Below are 13,799 nucleotides of genomic sequence, written 5' to 3'. Positions count from 1 at the left end.
GTGTGTGTGTGTTCCTCTACTTTCTTTTTTAAAATTTTTTTTTAATTTTTTTCTTTTCAGTGTACCAGAATTCATTGTTTATGCACCACACCCAGTGCTCCATGCAATATGTGCCCTCCATAATACCCACCACCAGGCTCACCCAACTTCCCACCCCCACCCCCGTACTCTTTCCTTTTCTTATGCTTTTTTACTTCCACTAGCTTAAACAAGTTGTGCCTGTGCATGCAAGTGTGTGTGTGCTCTGTTTACTTTGTTTTGCATTCCAGTTGCCCCTAACAATCATTTAGAAATAGTACTCTTTCTCAATTTGCTAGTTCATTAGCATGTATTTTAAACAGTCACATTAAAACCCATATTTCTCTGAGATTTTATTAAAATTAGTAGTACATTTACCATTCCCCACAATGATGGGACCTTAAGAATATTTTACTCTCTCATTCATTCATACCATTTCCAAATCCTAGATTTTCTGAACTACTTCAGAAATGTAATTCCATATTATTTTTCACTTTTTCCTTTAGAGTATGCCTTTTCTCAGTATACTTATTCAAAAGTGATACTACAATTTGCCATCACTTTATTCTCATTCACATATTTTACTAGATTCATTGCTCACTGCTATATCTTGTACCCTTTCTTTTCCATTTGCTTTAGATCTCTATTCAAATTTACCAACATTTATGCTGGAGTACATCCTTGAGTAATTTTGAATAAGAATATGAGTAAAATACTTTGAGTTCCTACATATCCAAAAAATGTCCCAGTTTTGTTATATGAACAATAACTTTTCTGAGAGTAGGATTTTTATGCAACAGTGCTTTCTCTCTCAAAAGTTTATAAACATTATTCCACTAGTACCTACTGTGGCATATAAGAAGTCAAAGTCAAACATTCCTTTTCCATTATATTCAAACTTGTTTTACTGTCTGAAAAATATGTATTTTTTTCTTTTTCCACAGAGGCCAAAAATTTCACAAAGATACGTCTAGATGTGTGTGTGTGTGTGTGTGTGTGTGTGTGTGTGTTTCCCATCACATCTGCCTGATGTTTAGTAAACTTTTTGATATTCAGATCAGGGAGTTGAAGATTATTGCTTTGATTGATTTCATTTCCATCTGCTCCTTTTTCTCTTGAAATGCTGATTATTTGCATATCACTTCTCTTAGGACTGTCCTCCATAGCTCTTATATTTTCAGTCATGATTTACATTGCTTAGTATTTCTCTTTTGCGTTGAAATATAGTTCCTCCATTTAACCTTCTGATCACAAACTCAGTTTTCAGTAGTAATGATTCTTTTTTTCACTTTTAATGGTACAGTCTCCCCTATCAGATCCACCTATTTCCATTTTTCAGCTCTGTCTTCTTCCTGAGCTTTGTTTGCATACTCCTGTTAGAAAATGAGAGTCTCTTCAGCATGAGCTTTCACATAGCTTCAGCAGTGGTAGGTTATCAGGCAGTGAAATATATTATGGGATTTTCTCTACCAGAGGATGGAAGGTGACAGGGCTAAATCAAGTCCTTTCCACTAGGGCTTAGTCAGGAGGCTCTTCTAGTATATTTCTCTATACTTAGCTGTATGGGAAAGGAGTAATTCTACCCTACCTAGACATTTTTCTCAGACCTAGTATCAGCAGGCAAAGTGTTTCTTCTGGGTACTATGTAGTGTGAGAAAATAGGTTGGTTCTTCTATGTTAGCTCAAGTGTTTCACCTATGTTAGCTATAAGGCAGAGATTTTTACTATGGGTTTTGCCAGAGATGCAGAACCACACTGAAATGACTGGGTCCTTGGTCATCTTGGCATTGACAACAGTGGTGCCCTGACCTTGCATCTTGTCATTAGTGAATCCGAAGACTCAGATGTCACATTTGGGATCTCCTCTACCTTTTCCAATTTTAGGGTAGACTTAGCTTAGTAATTCAGTGCCCCAACAGAAATCGTGGTGGTATATTGCTCAGGGCATTTCCCCTGTTGATGTTAATCTTCATTATTTTGGTAAATCTTGCTACAAAAGAAATTATTCTTTTTGTAAAATATTCAAACATTAGAGAAAACACAATGCACTTTGGGAAAATTGCTATTATCTCCTATCCCATTCTACTCCACCCCATCCCAGTCCCAAATCACGATGAGTGATTTGGTATGATTTTTCTTCAGGTTCTCTTTCTATGTAGATACTAATATAAGTATAAAATTTATAGTCAAAATCCTAAACAAATTCTCTTTATTTTTATAGTGAGTTCACATCTGGCTCTGAAATCCCAGCTTACTTAATGTGAACGTACTACTCAAAACAATTTCAGGATTTCTTGCAATCCAGACAGTGATTTCTTGATGGCTTCAGGTTTATGAATCAGTTACATCCTAGATTCATATTCATTTCCAAGATCTTCTCTACATCTACCTTTTCTCTTACTTGTCTATATTCTTATGGCCTGCTGCCAAATAGGGTTTGTAAGTGTATTAGTCGTGGTTCTCCAGAGAAACAGAACCAATAGACATATAGAGAGATATATAAGAGGGTATTTATTATAGAAATTGGATCATGCAGTTATGGAGGCTGAGAAGTTCCATGATCTGATGTATACAAGCTAGAAAGCCTAAGAAACTGATGGTATAACTCAGTCCAAGTCTGAAGGCCTCAGAATTAGCGGCCTGATGGTGGAAGTCCCAGGCTGAGTCCAAAAATCTGAGAAGAAGGAGGGCAAAAGAAGATGGATGTCCCCGCTCAAGAAGAGAGAGCAAATTTGCCTTTCCTTCATCTTTTTGTTCTAGTCAGGCCCTCAACAAGCTGGATGATGGCCACCCATACTGGGAAGGACCATCTGCTTTACTTAATTCACCAGCTGAAATATTAATCTCTTCCAGAAACATCTTCACAGACACACTCAGAAATGATGTTTTTACCACCTATTTGGGCATCTTGTAGCCCACTCAAATTGATGCAGAAAATTAACCATTCCAATAAGAAAAAAGAGATCATTTTTGGATTTGGGCCATCTATAGGACTCTATAGAATCCTAACCAGACTCCTCCCATCTGTGCCCACACTTCCTAGAGCTTCTTCAAGCTTTCAGCTCAGCTGGTGTTTCCTGGAGTAGGGCTTCTTGGAGATTTCCACCACATATGCTGACTATCTATGACCCAGGATGTCCTTTCCTCACCACTACTATGCAATTGTGATTTTTTTCCCCTCACCTTACACTTCTTCAGATATTTGCAGGTCTCCTGGCCCTGCCCCTCCACTACTTCTACATCTCACTGGGACAATTGGGCTCTCCCCATTCCTTTTGGAAGTCAAAATAAATGCTCTCCTGTCTCCCACTTCTGCTATCTCCACATGCCACAGAGCCATTTCTTCTGTTCTTCATATCTTATGGTCTGGAGTACTCCAACTAACTTCCTACATGAAGAATTATACAGATTTTCCTAATCCTAGGTCTTTAGTTCTAACTAAAGTTTAGTTCAAACAACAAGGTAAAATTTGGTTTTCTTCTCTCCTTCCTCCCATTGTGTATATGGCATAGGGAGGGGGTGTTGGAAGGTAGAAAAAAGCAACCCACTTACTCCCAGTTCTTCCTCTTCTTCCTGCCAAATTCAGCCAAGCTTTGCAAATGTGTCTTTACTTTCACACTAGGAAAGAAGAACAAAACTAGCAGTTGTCATAACAAATTATTGTTATCAAAGTATTAGTCTACCCACAAATTAAAACCTTACATAGCAATAAAGCATATCAACATTTTATTGTTGAACACCCAGATGTGCTGGCCTCCTGTGGATATTAGTTTTTTTTTTTTTCACTCACCTTAAACTAAACATTGCATGGGACATACTTATACTAAAAAACTATTCATCGTTTATCTTAAATCCAAATTCAGCTGGGTATCCTATATATTATCTGGCATCTTTACATTAATCGCATTCAAAAGGGCTAGTCAGCCTCCTGACCTGCCTTCTCAGTAATCAGCACCTTCCCCCATAGCATAAAACATCTCTGAATGCCAGTCTTTCTTTCCTATGGCTCTGCCTTTCTAAGGATACTGGTTTGGTAGTTCATCATTAGTTTCTATGTTTGTTTGTTTTTCAGTAACTTAAAGAAGATTTTTGAAATATATTTTATCTGTTGTCTGTGAGTTGAGTGGAAAAGTTGACATGAATTGCCCACCATATCTGAAAATAAAAGTTCTCATGTTTATGTCTGAATCTGTGGACCATCTACCATGGTCCACAAGATGTTGAAGGGTTTGGTTGCTATCCAGGTGATATCGAAAGTTTTATTTTTGACCTAAATGACTATCCTGGAAGCAATGTAATGTTGTGGGCCTCCCCACCACAAGACCCTGTGCTGGCTATTGAACACTTCTGATTAAGGGGGTATACCTCCTAGGACTAGGACCTAGGTTGTATGACAATCAAGGGGGATGATCACCTCTGCACTACTTCCGGCAACTCAAGTGAGCACTGAAGTTTCAAAGATGAAGCACTGAGGGGCATCTGGGCGTCCAACTCTTGGTTTTGGCTCGGGTCATGATCTCAGGGTCATGGGATCTAGTCCCATGCAGTCAGGCTCCAAGCTCAGCATGGAGTCTGCTTGAGATTCTCTCTCTCCCTCTCCATCTGCTCTTTGCCCTGCACTCTTGCAAGCGCACATGTGCTCTCTCTCTCTCTCTCTCTCTCTCCAAAATAAATAATAAATCTTAAAAAAAAAATAGAAACTCTGCTTGGGATTCTCTCTCCCTCTTTCTCTCCCCTCTGGCTCATGTACTCTCTTTCACAAATAAATAAATCAAATTTTAAAAACACAAAACAAAAACAAAGACCAAGCATAGAACACAGTTTTGATGTCAAGAATAATCAATAAAACCTCCCTCCTTCCCATCCCACAAAGTTTCAGGAATAGTGAGAATCATGAGAATCTGGGACTCCTCCACTTTCTGGCAAAGTATGAATTTTTCCTGTAAGGCTCTGACCTGCTCTAGTCAGACCTAAATTTCCTGGCTCCACCCATATACTTTGTCAAATGGCTCCATCTAGACATGGGATATAGTTGAGGTAGGCAGCCTCCCACCTTATAGATCCTTTAACAAAGGTGAGGCATTCAGCTGCAGAAACAAAGGAACATGCTGTTATAAAACCATATTCAGTTTCCAAAGTTGCACCCTGCAGACTTCTATCTGATGCCTACAAACTGGTAACATTCCAAGGGTATGTTTTAACTATAGCTGATTTACAACAAGGAGATCATATTATACATACTGTGTTACATTTGATTTACTACCTCTGTGAAATCCTCTTGGGCAAGCACATACAGTCCTATCTTGTTCCTTTTAATAAATGCAGTTTTCAATTACATTAATAATATATCATGATATTTGTCATTATTTTAAAATTTGAAATTAACAAAAGCTTTTTTTATAGTCTTTGGGGAAAATAGCCTAACTGCATATATCTAATGTAATGAAGTAATGTAAATGAGAGAATGGAACTTTTTTTTAGCTCCACCCCTCAAATTAATATCTGGGTATATTTAAGCATCGGTAGCTCAGAGGTGGCTTCATCAACATTCATCCTAAAATTATATCCTGACCATATAGCAAATCTGCACTGGCTACATGGGTCTGGGAACTTGACTGTTGCTCATTATTGCTTACTTTGTCCCTAATCACCCCCGCCCCTTTTCCTTACCATGGGATCCTCTAAGATGTTATGATCCCTTTTAAGCTTGCTTTCCCAGCCCTTCACCGTAAGTCATAATATTGCCACGTGCTCCACTGAGAAAATAGAGGTATTTGAGTAGAATTTTCCTTACCTTACCTTACTGCAACCTCTGACTGACCTAAAACATTCTCATCCTTTCTCTTTCTTCTAGCATCTCATCTCACATGAAGATATTTCTCTTCTCCACCTGGATGCCACAAGATGATCAGATGTCATGTGAGTACCCAAATAAGAATACATTGGTACTCAGGGGATTAAACTACATGAAGGTTTAATATGTATGCCTGACCTTCAAGGTATGAAATAGAAGGAAAGTGTACATCGAAAGGAAAAAAGAGGGGAGGGGTTATGTGCAATATATTAATAATACAACAACTAAAACCCTGGACTTCATGATGTTGCAGACTGATAAAGTTACAGAACAATATTTTGAGTGAATATTCAATCATAGCTTCCAATGTCTATTGATACTTAACATTCCAGACAATGTTGTGTGATATTAGCAGTCATTTTTAAAATGGAAACAATAGGGGGACTTCACAGACAGCAGAAAAACCCCGTCTTAATTCTCAAGCGTGAATCAGATTAATAAACATATGAATTTTGTATCATGGAGATTAATCTCCATAGGATTAAAGAAAATAGGTACTAGATAGAAGGAAAAATATGGAATCATAAACTTAAGTGAGTAGCATTCATTCAAGTACATTAAAACACATCTTTATTTTTGACAATGTATATTATCCCTTTTTATTATAAATCAGTTCTCTGCTCTGATAATAATTGTTTTACATTCCCTTTGGGCCATTAGCCACTCACTAATGACTGTCAATGATCATTATTATTATGCTGTTAGAGAAAGAAGTATCTCCTTTTTATAACCACTTGTTTCAATTTATCAAAGACTATTTTTCCTTTTAAATTAAGACATTTATGATGTAGAATATTTTAAAATAATATTGATTACCCAAATAAAACACAGGTAAACGTTTTGCAAATTTTAATCAGACATCATAAAACCATATATATTTTTGAGTATACAAACTATATATTATAATCTTTACATAGCAAAGAACTGGATTTCACTGAAGTATTAGGTATTTAATGAATGGAATATTCCATTTGAACAGGTAAAATTATGAGTTGAGCAAAGGCTCTTCCTTGTAAGTTTTGGGGTTTTTGTTTTTGTTTTTTTTTTTTATTACAGTATATTAGTCACCATACAGTACATCATTAGTTTTTGATGCACTGTTCCATGATTCATTGTTTGCATATAACACCCAGTGCTCCATGCAATCTCTGCCCTCCTTAATACCAATTACCAGGCTTACCCATCCCTCCCATCCCCCACCCCTCTAAAACCGTCAGTTTGTTTCCAGGAATCCATAGTCTCTAATGGTTCATCTTCCCCTCTAATTTCCCCCCTCCATTACTCCCTTCCTTTTTCTAATGTCCTCCATGTTATTTCTTATGTTCCACAAATAAGTGAAACCATATGATAATTGATTTTCTTTGCTTGACTTATTTCACTCAGCATAATCTCCTCCAGTTCCATCCATATTGATGCAAAAGTTGGATATGCATCCTTTCTGATGTCTGAGTAATATTCCATTATATATATGGACCACACCTTTATCCATTCATCTGTTAAATGGCATCTCGGCCCTTTCCACAGTTTAGCTATTGTGGACATTGCTGCTATGAACATTGGGGTTCATGTGGTCCTTCTTTTCACTACATCTGTATCTTTGGGGTAAATACCCAGTAGTGCAATTGCCAGGTCATAGGGTAGCTCTATTTTTAACTTTTTGAGGAACCTCCAAACTGTTTTCCAAAGTGGCTGCACCAGCTTGCATTCCCACCGACAGTGTAAAAGGGTTCCCCTTTCTTCACAACCTCTAGTACAGCATCCTTTCCTGATTAAAACTCTTCAGATTGTAGAGATAGAGGGAACATTCCTCAATTTCATAAAAACCATCTATGAAAAGCCCACACGAATATTCTCAATGGGGAAAAGCTGAGAGCCTTTCCTTATAAAAGTTTAAATTTATTCAATGACTTCCTGGACAAAAAATGGTTATTTTATCATGCCTTGAAGAGTTCATAAAGAAATCTTTCTGCAGATGCTTAGGGAACCTGTGTAAGGAGTCATTTGGGCTTACTGGTCAAAAAACAGAGCTTCAGAATTAGTCAAACCTGGATTCTGATCCCAACCAGACCACTTGCACACTGTATAACCTTTGATAGATTATCCAGATTACTTAAATTACTTCCCCAAACCTCAAGCTTCCCATACAAATACAGCAATGAAAATACCCACTTCATAACATTGCTGTTGAGAAGATTAAATGAGCACATATAAGCCACACAGCTTTGCATAGAATTCCTTCAGTAATAGTTTTTACTTAATTAGCATAATAATTATTTAAACTGATGTCATTTTTATATACTTTGTTTACATTTGCTCCAAAAGTTTGTTTAAAATTAAAGGTTGAACATGCTAAAATTTGCTACATTTACTAAATGTAAAATGCATATTTTAACCCAATCTCTGTTGGATAATGAAAATTTGTAAGTTCATTCATTTTTTTTAATCTTGCATTGTTATGAAACGAATACTGCATGATAGAAGCAGAGAGCTCAGGAAACCTCAGAAGTTAGTGAGAGGTTTAAGGAGCTAGAAAGAGACTAGTAGCACTTAGAGTAGTTCAAGCCATGGCGATGCTGAGGGTACATTCATTTGGAGGCAATTACGTTTCCTCTCATTTTGTTTTACTTTTTCACACTGCCATCCCTGGAAATATAAAGAGCTAATAAGGCTTTTTAAATGGCTGGTGCTGGTAAGTAGTCAAATATTTAGAAGCCAAGGGTCTTTAATCACCTAAGTGCTTTTCAATGAATACTGATGTGACAAAGGTTCATATTTAATTGATTCCAAAGTGACTTTATGCTAAGTAATGGTTCACTAAAGAATTTGAAATCGTAGCTACTCCCAATTAAAAAGTATACATCTTCTTCTATGTCAGAGTTGTTACCAGACATGTCAGAGCAAGTCACCGGGTCACTGAGACTCTGCGGACAGAAGTAGTAAATATAAGCATGTCTATGTGTACTTGTGCAGCTGTGGGAGGAAAGATGAAGGAGGAGCAACTTCCTATTATTTTAAATTTGTCTTATAAATATAAGTGAATTTCCCTTGCAGGTCTCTAAAGACACAGCTGGTAGAACTGATCAGAATATGACATTTTGAGAACTGAATACAAAAAGACCAGAGTAATCTAAGTTCACCAATTACCAGTACTGGAAATACATGTTTTGTTGCAGCAAAATGAATCCCAACAAGGCTTGTGTAGATCTCTAATTTTGCTAGAGGGCACATCTATATTTCAGATATTCATAAGTATTTCTTCTACTATTAGAACTTTTTTATTATTGCATGAGCTAATGTAAATCTAAGAAGCTCGGTGAGCATTAATGTATAAAATTACCATCCTCTCACATCGACTTATCACTGCAATCATTATTCTAACGAGAAGCATGCTAGAACAGTTTGAAAGCCAAAAGAGAGTAATCAGTGATTTAAATCACTGGTCTTATTACCTATTAACAGAAACCACCAACAGAAGTTGGTTTTTAGGAGAATCAGAACAGCTGGAAAGAAAGATAAGGGGAAAGAAACTTGTGTTGAAACCCTATTTTCACTGAGCTCTTCTGTGAAGTTTAATGAGAGGGATGCTGTACTCTGTAAAGACGTTTTAATTCCACTTTCATAAAGGTGGAAGAGAGCACTTACAATGCCATTTCTATAACAAACACGTATTTATGATAAATATTAAATTCAGCCACTGTTGCCAGGAAAGCATTCACACAGGTGATGCATTACTGTTGCATTAAGCAAAGTTACGAGATTTTAATTGTCTTGGGTAATAATGGATCTGAATTATCTTGAATCACATACTGTTGCATATTTCCTGGCTAATTATTGCTTTGATAACTACCGTAAAAAAGTTTCTCTCCTCACCTCCCCACAGGCATGTAAGCCAAACACAGATATAAGAGTATAAATATACACACCAGAAGCACACCACTATATCTAAAAAGTTTGGTTTTGCAGTTTATAGATGAGTATAGTAGCTTTTGAAATTGCATTCTTTATAAATAAAGATGATTATTCAGACCAACCAACTGGCAATCATATTGTGAAGATTAATTGTATATATCAAGAAAGTGGTCATGTTGTTAGTCTCCTTAAATTTTCTACTAAGAAAAAAAGAAAGGTAAGTGAGAGTTTGCCTGGTTGACACTTATGAAATCAGTATCTTTGTTAAGAAAAATGTTTTTACTTTATTCTCTTTAATAAATGAATTTCATAGACTTAAAACAAACTTGACAATATTCTTAGCACTGCAAAGCATACCAAAGATGCCAACACTCAAGAGCCTCATATGTGTTGAGAAAAAAAAAATGTAATGCGATAATTGAAGCAGAATAGAAACTATGATATTCATGCACCAAAATGATTGCAAATGTCTCACAATTAGAAACAAGAAAGGTTACCATTGAGTAAAATTGAGTATTTAGAAGTCCGTGAAAGAAGAAATCTTTCTTGAAGATTTAGGATTAGGGAGTCAGCAAGAAAGCATGACATACTTCCTTTCTTCAAAATTACGATGTTTGTAAATATTTTCCATTTTCTTATGAAATTTATATTCACAATATTACTATAAAATAAAGCCAATATACTCTTGACATTTGAAAAAGTTATACTAGAGGACTTTTGATCCTCGAATCACAAATGCTACGCTATCCTAAAAATTTTCCACATAAAATAAAACATATTAAATATTTTAAGTTGCCCTTTCTGACTCTTAATAAGATTCACTGTATAGAGAAGAAAAATCTGGGGCTTTGGGGTTGTGGGGGGGCAAGATTCTCTTCTTAGCTCAGAGAGAATGGGACCCATTCACACAGTAACCTCAGTGGGATAACAGTTGGTTTTTGGGAGTACTTGAGAGTTCAGGAAAATCTCCAAATCCCAAGGGTTTACTATATAACCCAAAGTGAGGACATTCACTTTGGGCACACCTGAATCATGTTAAGAGCTCTTTAAAAAGAGAAATGCTTTTACTCCCTTCTGGACAATCTGAAGAAAATCAAGGCATCTGCGTTTTTTTTAAATTTCCTATACGATACTGATGTTCAGTTACTGGAACCACAGAACCACCTACTAGAAAAAGTTACCTGACCAAAATGTTTCAGTAGGCCATATTAAAAACTTGTGAGTAATTAACTCCACTCCAGCATGTCAGAATTTTTTCCCGCAAATATATCTGTAACATGAAAAAAAAATTAATGTCTGCCTTAGAATATTTATTTAGTTATCAAAATAAGGACAGTAAAATACCAAAAGCTTACCAAAGAAGAGTGTGAAAAAAGTTCCAGAATCTTCAGAGTTCTGATGTCTTTGTCAAAAACATGATTTCAGTCTTTAAGCACTATTTTGAGTATACTCTAATGCAGTGTTGTTAAAATTGCACTTTAGAGAGATAATGCAGCTTTATATTTCCATTTATTCATCATCTATAATCATAAAATGAACAAAATCAGGTCATAGATGAGCCTTTCAAAAGAATAAGATAACTTGGGGAAAATTGTAAGTTTATCTCTTTTAAGCTAACCTCTTTTTTTTTTTTTTAAAGATTTTATTTATTTATTTGACAGAGAGAAATCACAAGTAGGCAGAGAGGCAGGCAGAGAGAGAGGAGGAAGCAGGCTCCCTGCTGAGCAGAAAGCCCGAAGTGGGGCTCGAACCCAGGACCTGGGATCATGACCTGAGCCGAAGGCAGCGGCTTAACCCACTGAGCCACCCAGGCGCCCCATAAGCTAACCTCTTTTAAAAAACCAAATTGTTGCTCCTTATATAACATTATAGATGTTGACCTATTAATTGCCCAAGTCCTGCCAGTCTTAATGACACTCATATTCATTCTGTGTTTTTCTACAAGAAAATCACTTTATAAAAGACATGCTGATTTCTCTAAAAAATGAAAATCACTTTCATTGGAAATATTAGCACAAGAAATTTCTCAAAAGGCCACAAAATTTTACTCAAAAGTAAAAGATATATTTTCAATGCACCTGGGTGGCTCAGTTAAGTGTCCAACTCTTGATCTCAGCTCAGGTCTTGATCTCAGGATCATGAGTTCAAGCCCCACTGTGGGATCCACACTCGGCATGAAGCCCATTTAAAAAAAAAAGAAAAAAGATATATTTTCTTGGAAGGGAATATTGAATATTGTAATTTTTCGATTCTTCAAATATTTATAGCTGAATTAACAAAAATTCCAAAAGATCTCAAATTTTTTTTATTAAATTGACATATTAGTTCTCTATGGTTGCTGTAATAAATTATCCAAACTTGATGGTATATATCAACACTCAGTGATTCTTACAGTTGTAGAGGTAGAAGTCCAAAATCAGTTTCACTAGGCTGAAATCAAGGTATTGGTAAGACCATGCTCCCTGAGACGTTCTAGGGAAGAATTGCTTTTTTCAGCTTCTAGAGCTACTTTCCTTGCATTCCTTGGCTCCTGGACCCTTTTCATTTTCAAAGCCAGCAGCATAGCATCTTCAAATCTCTCTGCTCCATCTTCACACGGTGGATATTAATCACTCAAATATCCCTCTGCTTCCAATTTAAACTCTTGTAATTACATCTACGGCCTACCTACATCTCAGGGTCCTTAATTTAATTACATCTGCAAGAATGTAATTAAACCCCCCATAAGATAACATTCACTAATTACAAGGATTTGAGGGTCATAATTTGGCTTACCAGAGTTGACAAGATAGCTCTTAATCTGAAAGTATAAAAAAAGTAATAACAGGTGAAACTTTTTGAGAAAGGAAAGTAGGGAAGGGAGAATTATCTTACTAGATATTAAAATATGATTTAAACCTGCAGTAATTACAGAAAAAAGGACACCAGTTTAGGTTTCATCTTGTATACATGAGAACAGAATATGTGGTAAAAACATCATAAACCAATAAGAAGGAAATCGATTACTTGGAAAATGCAGTTATTTTCATTTTTTTAAAAAAGGCAAAGAATATATCATGTGATGCCATACCTCAGGAAATATTTTAGAATGTCTAAAAAATTTAAAGATTTTATTTATTTATTTGTGAGAGAGAGAGAGAGAGAACCCACAAAGAGGAGGAGCAGCGGCAGGCAGAGGGAGATGTAGGCTACCTGCTGGGATCATGACCTGAGCCTAAGGTAGACGCCTAACTGATTTAGCCACCTAGGTATCCCTAAAAGGATACTGGGTGTGGTGCATAAACAATGAATTCTGGAACACTGAAAAGAAATTTAAAAAATAAATAAAAATTAAAAAATAAAAATCTAAAAAAAATTTAGCCTAAAAGGCCTAAAAAGTTTAATCACAAGTAGAGAAAAAATAAAATATGTCCAAGAAAAATGGTAGATATTTTAACTGCTTGAGTTCATTTGTAGGGACCTGCCAAATATAAAGGAAGTGAGAAGACCATAAAAAGTTGAGTGTACAAAAATTCTAAAAGCATATCTAACAAAAATATAAACAAATTTAAGAATCAAGCAATAAATTGGAAAAATACTTGCAGTAATGTTGTAAGAAACTGGTTAATATTCTTAATGTAAAATTGACTTTACATATTAATAAGAAAAACATAAAACCAAAATGAGAAAGAGAATAAAAGCCCACTGCTAGAAGAAATACAAATATCTAATAAACATAAAAATATGATTACTCCTAATTAATCAAATAAATACAAGTTATAATAAAGAATGCTCTTTGTTGCCTATAAAATTGCATTATTTATAAAGAATAAAGCTCATTGTTCTTCACAGTGTATAAGACAGGTGTTTGCAAAAACAGTGTCACAAGAATATAAATTGTTACAATTTCTCCAGAAAGAAATTTGGCACTATTATAAACCTGGTCTTTCAAAAGGTGTATTTTCTTTGGTCCTGTAATTCCATCTTCCCATAGTATATCCTAAAGGAATAATCAGAGATATAAATGGAGACATATGTA

The 13,799-nt window shown here is 35.7% G+C and overlaps 1 long non-coding RNA gene across 1 annotated transcript in view; it reads left to right on the top strand.

Annotated features, from left to right (window-relative positions):
* Positions 1–13,799, top strand: part of LOC125110071 (uncharacterized) — a 295,338-nt gene that overhangs the window by 112,809 nt on the left and 168,730 nt on the right. Inside the window, exon 3 of the long non-coding RNA XR_007130442.1 lies at positions 5,873–5,937. This is a non-coding gene — a long non-coding RNA (uncharacterized LOC125110071). The remainder of the gene's footprint in view (positions 1–5,872; positions 5,938–13,799) is intronic.

Source organism: Lutra lutra, chromosome 9 (genome assembly GCF_902655055.1).
Source record: "Lutra lutra chromosome 9, mLutLut1.2, whole genome shotgun sequence".
Taxonomy (NCBI): Eukaryota; Metazoa; Chordata; class Mammalia; order Carnivora; family Mustelidae; genus Lutra; species Lutra lutra.
The sequence above is the reverse complement of the archived record's forward strand: the minus strand, read 5'-3'. Positions and strand labels throughout refer to the sequence as shown.